Source organism: Ahaetulla prasina, chromosome 6 (genome assembly GCF_028640845.1).
Source record: "Ahaetulla prasina isolate Xishuangbanna chromosome 6, ASM2864084v1, whole genome shotgun sequence".
NCBI classification, from domain to species: domain Eukaryota; kingdom Metazoa; phylum Chordata; class Lepidosauria; order Squamata; family Colubridae; genus Ahaetulla; species Ahaetulla prasina.
Window position 1 is genome coordinate 40807701 of NC_080544.1, and position 10805 is coordinate 40818505.

Sequence of the window (10805 nt, forward strand, 5' to 3'; positions counted from 1 at the left end):
CTGCCTTGTATCATATAAATACAGCAACATATTTATTACATTTTACTGCATTTTAAAATTAATACTAACATGCAAATATATGTTTAATTTTATCAATCATTTACATTTTTATTCCCGTGAATAGTTGTTGTAGGGGCCCCAGTACACTGCTTTGCCCAGGGCTCATAATGCTGATCTAATGGAGTAAATTAGCATGATGTGATGGTTAAGATAGTCTCCAAACCAGGTGCCTTCCAAATATATGCCAATCTGATTGCAATTGTGCCACAGTTCTCCAGCTTCCGATTGGCTTTGTATATTTCAAGGTGTTGTCAATTGAAGCAACAAAGCAATGGAAAAGACAACAGACAAGTTTATTCACCTCCAACCCTCAGTCAACCATTTTAAGAGGCATGGTGGCTCAGTGGTTTAATGACACTGAAGGTGATCTCAGCCCCGGTGGTTCGAGCCCAAGCACTGCATAGCAGGATGAGCTCCCTTTATTCTCCTTGGCTTCTGTCCACCTAACAGTTTAAAAACATGTTCTATACAAGTACAGGTAGACCTTGACTTACAATAGTTCATTTAATAACTGTACAAAGTTGAAATGGCACTGAAAAAAATGAATTATGACCATTTTTCACACTTAAGACCATTGCAGCATCCGTCTAGTCATCTTATCAAAACTGACTCATATTTATGATGGATTTATGATGCAATGTCTCCAGGTTATGTGATCACCTTTTGAGACCTTCTGACATGCAAAGTCAATGGGGAAGCCAGATTGACTTAACCATTGTATCACTAACTTAACAATTTCAGTGATACACTTAACAACTGTGGCAAGGAAGGTTGTAAAATGAGGTAAAATTTACTTAATAAATGTCTCACTTTGCAACAGAAATTTTAGGCTCAATTGTGGTCGTAAGTCGAGGACTACTTTTAGATCGATATTCAACAGGGAGACAAGCTGGTGCTCTGTGCAGCCAGCTAGATTCCTGGATGCTCTGAACCTTCCTGGTGTGGTGTTGGCTTGTGAGGCAGCTCCGGAAAGGGAAGGGGCCTTGGATGACACTGCAGGAAGAACCGCTTGTCTTTCTCTCTGATATGAAGCCACCTTGCCCTCCTATGGCACACCTTGGGAAACACACAAGCATATCCGATATCATGGCTGGTATCTGTAAGGGGTGTGCATAAGAGCACCAATGTGCCTACCATTCCTGTCCTAATGTTCCCTTGATTGTATCCAATTTCGTATAGTTATTACATACTTATGCTTATATATATACTTATATATTGTATAGTTATTTCACGCTTATGCTTATATATACTGTTGTGACAAATAAATAAAATAAATAAATCTTGGCAAGCCAAATTACCATTCTGCAATAGCATTGTGGTTTCCTGACTTCTGTAACCATGCCATACACTAGTAATAATAATAGCAAATCATTGCTTATCTCTTTTGGCCGGTAACAGATCAAAGGGAAAATCGCAGAGGCAGCACAGTGGTTAGAGTGCAGTACTGCAGGCTACTTCAACTGACTGCTAGCTGCAGTTCGGCAGTTCAGATCTTGAGTCAGCCTTCCATCCTTCCGAGGTGGGCAAAATGAGGGCCCAGATTGCTGGGGGCAATATGATGACTCTGTAAACAGCTTAGAGAGGGCTGGAAAAGCACTATGAAATGGTATATAAGTCTAAGTGCTATTGCTATTGCTACTTCGGCTTTGCAAGTGGAAATTTCTATCCGCAAAAGCTGCATTGCTGGCATAAGAGGAAGCTGTGATGTGAGGGAAGACTTCCAAGAATAATGACATTGATAGAGCAATGGTTGGGGAATTGATTCCAAGAGCAGTCAAGCTTAAGAAAATATTTAAGGGAAGTTTTAATGTGCACCAAATATTGTACCTATTTTTAGACAGATTTTGTGATAAGTGGTTTCTCCTGTTTCTAATAGTAAAGAATAAATAGCACATACTTGATTTCTTTTTTAAAAAATCATTTTGAAATGTTGATCCAACCGTTGTATTTAACAGATAATATGACTATTAGATTAAAATGCCCTTGGTGTCTGCTAAAAATGTGCTTTTAACAGTTTTAATCCTTTATCAATAATTAATATGAGAGGGCTTTACTGTATTTGCACGATTTGGAGTGTGATAGACACACTGAAATGCATTCCTGCCTATTTTAAAATAGCTTCCTTGAAGTGTATAAAAATAAGATATTTAACACATCCAAATACATTTCATTTAGGGAATAAAGTGGTATTATTTCTGTGGGGTTTGTGTATCATACTTCTTTATTATGCTAGATTTTGCTCATCTTACCTTAGAGGACAGAGACAAATAACTATATTCCCAAGGACCAGGTGTGAGCAGAATGCATGTTAAATGTTGTGTATTTGTTATGATTGCAACCAGTATTTTCCATTTTGCACTCCAATTTGAAAGAAAAACTGATCTTTGAGAATAAGAGTTTAGGAAGCTACAGTGCAGAAAACAAAGAACAAAACCTGGAAGCTAAAGGATTGAATTGAATGCTTATTTCAAAGCTGACTAATTTCATGTCCTACTGTATAAATTCAGCTGCAGTCTCTGAGAATTCTATAGGGATATAAAAAATCAAATTTGTAAGATGATCGCAGTTGATTGTATCACTGATATATTATTTAGGCTTTAAATACCAAATGAGATTTTTTTCTCCTTTATATTATTTTATAAAATGTTTTATTTAAGTAGATGAGAAAATCATATTCTAAGATCCAATGGTCCTTCTTTATCAATCTATTTATTTAAATTATTATTAATTTTAATTAATAGTTACAGCATCTTGTCTCATTATCAAGTATGATAGTTCAGTTCGCATGAGATTTTTCCCCAGGGCCAAAGTCCTAATATATGCCATTGTCCTTTGCTGAATACTGTAGATGACTAGTTATAGAAGAAATGTCTGATTGGAAGAAGTGGATTATTTTGACCTGCTTCAGTAAGGTTTCAGGTCCAGATTTAGCAGAGAGACAGTTTTTATTGTGTCTAGATGACCTGCGACAGAGCTGGGATGAAAGTAGTGCATCCACCATTGCATTCCTGGTTCTTTCAGAGGCTTTATGTACTGTTAACCATGATGTCCTTCAGGGAAGGCTCTGGGTTTAGGGTTAGGGAGCTCCTTTCTGTTGTGGTTGAAAGAGAACATACTACCCGAAGTATCCTTCCATTGTGGAATACCTCAGGGCTCAACTTTGTCTCCTCTTTTATTCAAAATCTGTATGAAATTACAGGGTTAATCTGCCAGTTTGAAGTCCATTATCATCAGTATACTGATGATGTTCAATTGTATCTTTTGACCTCAAGAGGCCAAGTGAGACTCTCAAGGCCTTATTCCAGTGCTTGGTGGCTGTGCATGTTTGGAGGAACTGTCTCTGACTGAGTCAACCAAGTGGTTTTGGCTGTTGGGACCTCTTAGACACGAGGATATTCCATCTCTGATCTTGAATCGGGTTGCTTTTCCCATTCAAGGGTGGTGTACTTGTAAAATGTCTTAGAGATGGTATCTAGATTCTAAACACTGGTGTGTACGTATTTGAAACTATAATTTATGTTGGAGATCTGGTTGGGCTGATACTATGTATTATTATATATGGTGGATATATAAATTTGGTGGATTATACAAAATATTTTGAAGAAGAAGATAATGTTTAAGGGTGTAAATTGATTTTAAATTAAATATTAGTAGGTGGATTACGGCAGTGCAATACTGGAAGATGGAACATTTACTTATAATTGAAGACTGGATGCTAAAAGCAGTGAACTTACTGGAGATGGCAGAAATTTCAGCGTACCAGAAAGACAATTCACAAGAAAGATGTATATTGGAAAGGAGAAGATGGATCGACTATTTTTAAAACAAATATTGGATTAAGAACTATCAAATAGTTTATGAATGAATAGAATGTACTGTATATTTTCTTTCCTCCCCCTCTTTCTTCTTTTTCTTTACTATGGAAAAGGAGGGTTAAGGTTCTAGGGGATGGATGGGAGTCTATGGATAGTTTGTGTATTCTAGTTTATGATTGTTAGATAATACACCCTGTATGTTGCTCTGGGAAGTCTGGGGGGTGGGTGGAGGGATTGGGTGAAGGTGGGAGGGGAGAGGGGGGGGAGGGGGGAGGAGGAGGGGATGTATGGGTAAAATTTTTTGTAAAACTTTTTAATATATATAAAAAAGAGTGGTGTACTATCTGTGTGTAGTCATAGGTCATGCTCAAAGGAAAGCTGAGAGTCCTAGGGGAAGCATCCTGGAAGGTTAGGGGTTGATGCTGGGAAGCAATCCTACACCTTTTGATTATGGATACTTTGTGGATTATCACACTATCATGGCAGCTATTCTGTGGACAATCAAGCTACCTTTCCCTTTCCTTCCAACAAATGAAAGCATCCACAATTTATCCCAAAATTTCACACATGCCCTTAGACCAAAACAATTTCCTATCCTTGTGTCTGATGGACTAATAATCTGACTCGGGTTAACCTTCTAAGCTGCTAAGCAAACATTTGCTGAATTGTATCGACTCCCGCATGAAGCATCTTTAATCCATTGACTTTTTTAAAAAAAATTAATCGGTCCTTAGTTTGGCATTAGTACTTTTTCTGTTAGAAATGAACCTTCTCCCCTTTTCCTTTGTCATATTTAGGATGCTTCAAGTGTAAATGTACTTCTGGTTTTCTCTTTCCCCACTCTCTCTTTACCATGAAAATGCTCTCTTAGGCTTGGCTGGGAATAATGCTGCTGACATAATTTTTTGATTTTTCCTAAGAGTGCTGCTAATGTGAACTAATTTCTTTCAGCTCATGCACTTACAGCCTCTATGAGAAATCAGGAGTGTTGAGTTACTGACTTTTGAGAGCCTGGCTCCTTAATAGAGGCACTCAGTCCTGCACATTAGGGCTCCATCTTTCATATACTCATATGTCTTTATAATTCTCATTCCTCATATTTTACATCATATGGTTTACCCTCCATTGTAAGTTTTCAATTCTGGCAATGTTCACCTTATAAAGTAGTGACCAGAACTGTGGATGATATTTTAAATTCAGGTCTTATATAAAGTAGTAGCAGAATATCCTCAACTGATTTATAAGACTTTCCAGTCTATCTATCTGTATTTGTTTAGTTGTAGTTTCTTCTTAGAGCTGCCAAGCCTCATACAAATATCTGGTGGGCTGAAAGTCTATTAAAGACAATGAATGAATCACATTTCCTACACAGAACAAAGAAAACACTCTTATTTTTTATCATGTATAGTCAGAAGGTCAATACAAGATAAATCATGGCAACAAGAAGGAAGAAAGAATTTAGGAGAAAGTCAGATGTTCTATTGCAAATTATATAAGCTTACTAAGAACTCCATGACCAAAGTAAAGATTGCTTTTGGGATGTTCAGGACTATGGTTAGAACTGTCAGCATTACATTTGTGGGCCAAGAAGAAAATCCTACACACAATCTTATCAAGAATCTGTCCATGTGGCTTCAGATTCAAATGGGAAATGAGTTCAGTCCCTAACTAATAACCAAGTGTGTCACTGTGAATTTTTTTTTATCATTTTGATCTTCAGTTCTTTCATTCCAACCCTGGAAGTTTTTAAGAAGATGTTGGACAACCATTTATCTGAGGTAGTGCCTAAGCAGGGGGTTGGACTAGAAGATCTCCAAGGTCCCTTCCAACTCTGTTATTCTATTCTATTCTATTCTATTCTATTCTATTCTATTCTATTCTATTCTATTCTATTCTATTCTATTCTATTCTATACTATTCTATTCTATTCTATTCTACTCTACTCTACTCCAGTCCACTCCACTCCACTCCAGTCCACTCCACTCCATTCCATTCCATTCTATATGATTTTCTATTTATACAGTATAATTTAAACCAATGAGATGAGCCATTTTAATTGTTTGTGTTGGAAAGTGAGTATCTTCAGAAGATCAATAATGCCGTTATTCAGCAAATTCTACATTTGGCATTCAAAAGACTAAAAAGCTACTTAACTTGTGTGTTTTAGTATTTTTCTAATACTAATGTATCAACGTCGTAATAACTAAAATTTCAAAATGCAAACATTATACATTGAATATATATATAAAAAGAAAGATTCAGCTGGATGTTGTCTTTGGAAACATGACATGGAGAACAAATGACTTTCCAAATTTTCTCTGGACGGATAAAAAGGCTGCTAATTTTAAGTGGATAGCAAGTATGATCATTTAAAACCCCCAGGAAACTTTTGGACAGCTTATATGTTCCATATGATACAGGGCACTCTGCTCTTGCCTGGTGCTACATAGGAAACTTAATCCTAGACTTTGTCCCATGTCAACTAAAACTCCATGCCTAGACTTCTCTACAGCTAAGTAGGGCTAATGATAACAGGAAAGCTGTTTTTTATAGAAGCTTGTCTGCCCCAGAATGTTCTTTTTATTTCTGGTATCATCTGAAGCTTTCCCATGGAGCAGACTTCAGGCTTAAAAATTTCTCAGCAGAGCCATGTCCAATCAGCCAGTGGTAGATAGCCTGAGAATTGTGAATAGTGAGATCAGAACCTAATTTGAAAAACATGGAACTAAAATACAATCACTTTTTGGTTTTTAATACATGCAATAGGGCTGTAACTCTAGGCAATTGATATTTTTTTGTACACTCATTTTTTAAATTTTTATTTATTTATTTATTTGTCATAACTGCATACATACTGTAAGCATAAGCATGAAGCAACTATATAACATATAAGCATATATATGAGTATAAGCATGTAATAACTATATAAATTGGATATAATGAAAGGAAACAGTAGGAAAGGAACAGTAGGCATGTTTGTGCTCTTATGCATGCCCCTTATAGACCTCTTAGGAATGGGGTGAGGTCAATAGTAGACAGTTTTTGGTTAAAGATTTGGAGATTTTGAGTAGAGACCACAGAGTCAGGTAGTGTGACTCTGTAACAGGTAGTAACTCTGTAACAGGTAGTAATTCTGTTACTGAAGTCATATTTTATGCAATCAAGATTGAAGCGGTTAACATTAAGTTTAAATCTATTGTTTGCTCTTGTATTGTTGTGATTGAAGCTGAAGTAATCTTCAACAGGAAGGACATTGCAATAGATGATTCTATGAGTTAAACATAGGTCCTGTCAAAGGCGGCGGAGTTCTAAGTTTTCTAAACCCAAGATTTCAAGTCTGGTGGCATAAGGCAGGGGTGAAATCTAAAAATTTTCCCTACCGGTTCTGTGGGCGTGGCTTAATTGGTGGCCATGGCTTGGTGGTCAGATGGCTGGCTGGGCGGGCGTGGCCAATAACAATAAATAATAAAAATAATAAACAAAGTATAAAAAAACAATAAGAGGTACCAAAAACCAACTTTCACACTTTACACACACAACACAACACAACACAACACAACTGACTTACACACAATGTAAAAGCAGCTGCACTTCACACTTCACACAGCCACAAAAAGCTCAAAAACCAACTTTCACACTTTACACACACACAACACAACACAACTGACTCACACACAATGTAAAAGCAGCTGCACTTCACACTTCACATAGCCACAAAAAGCTCAAAACCCAACTTTCACACTTTACACACACACAACACAACTGACACACACACACAATACTACATACAGCTTTCTGAGATTTTGTGTGTTTGTGTAGTTAGAGTGAAACATTACAGAAACATACCAAATCTCAGAAAGCTGCACAAATATTTTATTTTATTATTTTATTTTATTTTATTTTATTTATTGTGGACTTCAATTCCCAGAGTTCCTCAGCCAGGAAAGCCAGACAGCATTAATCACTCAGTGATGAAATAGATTAGCTAAGTTTAGATTAGTTCTGTCTGGTGCTGAAAGCAAAACTGTGGCTTTCTGGCTGCGAGAAAAGCCATGAGGTCAATCAGTAATCAGGTAAGTGTCTTAGACTCTTTTAAAAGGAGTTTTTCTACATGTTTTCTAAAGAAAACATGTTTTTTAAGGTTCTGCTGATGAAGAACTCAGGTGAGATCCCCAGAGTAGCCTTTAATTTTTTTTTTAAGTTTAAAGGCTCTGCCGATCTCAGCTGAGGGGCGGGATCCTCAAAGGCCTTTTTTAAACTTTTAAAGGCATGCTGAAGCAAAACCTTCTTTTAAAAGTAAAAAAAAACCCCTCTGCTGATGGTGGGGCTCAGCAGAGGCAGGGGGGCGGGGCAAGGAACCAGCATCCGCCATTGCTACCAGATTGCGTGAGCCGGTCCGATCCGGGAGCATTTCACCCCTGCTCCATACCTATTTGCACTCAGGTGACCCTGAGGATAAAGATAAATCTCTAGGTGGCCTCAACAACTCTATAAAAGAATGCAAATGCCAGCTGTCTGCAAGGAGTATAAATCCTTTCATTCTCCACCATCAGTCAGAGCTGAGGGAGCTTCTTAGATAAGAAGCGAAACGTCTTCAAAGAAAAACCCAAAAGTCAGTTGCCTCTTGAAAAAGCAACTTTGGGACAACCATGATCTGGATTGACTGAGAATTTCCATAGACATCCCTTCGAACTGGTCTGGAAAAAAATTAACACAGTTATGCCCACCAATTTTTATTTCACCAGAAACTTCTGATCCCTTCTATGTGACTCCAGTATGCCTCCTAATTGTCTGCTAGTCAAACATACTGTAGGTCTGGATTACTCTGTTTGTTTGGCTTCCCCCAGCCCCCCAAATTCTAACATTTCAAATTTCAAGCTCTATGCTCTCTGTTTATGCAGAAGTTTGCAAATTTGTTAAATTTGTATGAAAGAAGTTAAATGAACAAAATCCTCAACCATCTGTTCCAACCAAATTCATTAGATGCAGCTATTCCCAGTACAGAGGGGATCATGTTGCACTTGCCCGACACGTCACTATTAAAGATGAGCAGCCTTTGACAAAAAAGATGTGACAACTCTAATTCAATACCACAAACATGGTTAAATAGACAGGAATTCAGACTTAAGCTTTGTCGAGCTCACCATTGCCTGGATCAATGAATCTGTCAGTTTCACTTTTTCCTACTTCATTTTTTTTCCAAGATGATGTGTTTGTGAATTTGGGTAACTTTTATAAAAATAGAAAAGAATAGAAATTCTTATCCATGTATTCTGGGACTCAGGCATGATTCTTTACTCAGAAATTGCTTCTTATTCTACTATCCAGGTCAAGAAATAGATCTGCATTTGAGAAAAATGGATAGATCTGTCAGATTGCTTTTATTGTTCCTTTATTTTTTTTAATGCAGATTTTTTAAATTTCATTTAGAATTATATTTACCATTTAGAATTATATTTACAATTATAACCATAACCAAAATCAAACCAAGCCAAAAATCTACAACAAAATTGAATGTTTATCTATGGAGTCAAGTAGAGAAAAAGTAGAATTGTATTTGCTTGCTACCAAAAATTACAAATTTTGTGAAGGGTTATTCTATCTGAGTATTATAAAAAAGATAACCAAAGAATTGCATACAGTAAGATCTCAGTTTGGATAGATGAATTGATCTGTTTCTTAACCCCAAATTCTGTATGAATGATGTACAAAGTAGAGACAGAGAAATCTTAATTTGCTTCTCAGGGACTTTATGAATAAAATGGGGAATAGTCCCCTTGTGCAGAATTCTGAGTTCACTGAAGAAAAGATATAATATAAGGGAAACTTGAAAATATGGTATATAAATCAAACCCATAAATAAAATACCATGAACATACCTAAGAACTGAATTTAGCATTTAAAAGTAACAAAATTAAGAGAAATATATTCAATATATATGGAGAAGGAAGGAAGGAAGGGGGAAGGATGGAAGGAAGGAAGGGATTATTTCAGCTAACCTGGAAGGAAGGGAGGGAGGGAGGTTATAGGATATGCATATTATGTATTAAAATCAAAAGTCTTTCACGCTTTCCTTCCAAACTGTTAACAGGAATACAATTCTCACTAATGCTATTGTAAGAGGAATTTCATTGTGACACATAAATACTGTTTTGTAAGGGCACACACTAAGTCACTTTCTTATATATTGGTAAAATTGATTATATTCTTTTCAATTTTCAGACAATTAGATTGCTGTCTTTGTCAACATGCTCTGTGTCAATGCAATTTACTCTGTACCTGGCATAGTAAAACATTCTGCATCTGCATGTTAAGTATTTCTCATTTTAGCCTTTGATAAATGGCTTCACAGGAAATAATGAAATGTTCTTTTTGCATCTATACTATCTTCATTTCCTAAACTGTCTTTCCTAGGAAACATGGAATGTATAACAACAGTATTAACATCATATTTTGATATACTAAGTTAGGCATTTGTTCTTATGTAAAACAATATCTTTTCAATGTTAATCTAATATAAATTTAATTTAACTAACTCTAAATTCATGTCACTTCTAAATTAAAAGATCTAAGAACAGGATGTATAATAAAACTCCAAATTCTTAAAAAGTAATTGGAGAGCAAGACTTTTTTTTTAAATTGACTTCTTTTACATAACAACTATTTTAATACTTTTCAATCATTATCATCCAAACAGCTGTCTTGATAGTGCCATTTCACAGTTGACTATCAAGTACTTTTGTAAACATTATACTAATACTTGAGAAAATTTATCTCATAAACAAGCTTTATTGTGTGTCAAAAAGGATAAAAATATAACTTTACATTTCTGTTTTAAAGTAATTTTAGTACCTATTAGCCATAAAGTAACAGTTATAGATAATTTAGAGTGTGTAGTCACTCGAAACATCTTGACATTTTCACACAAAC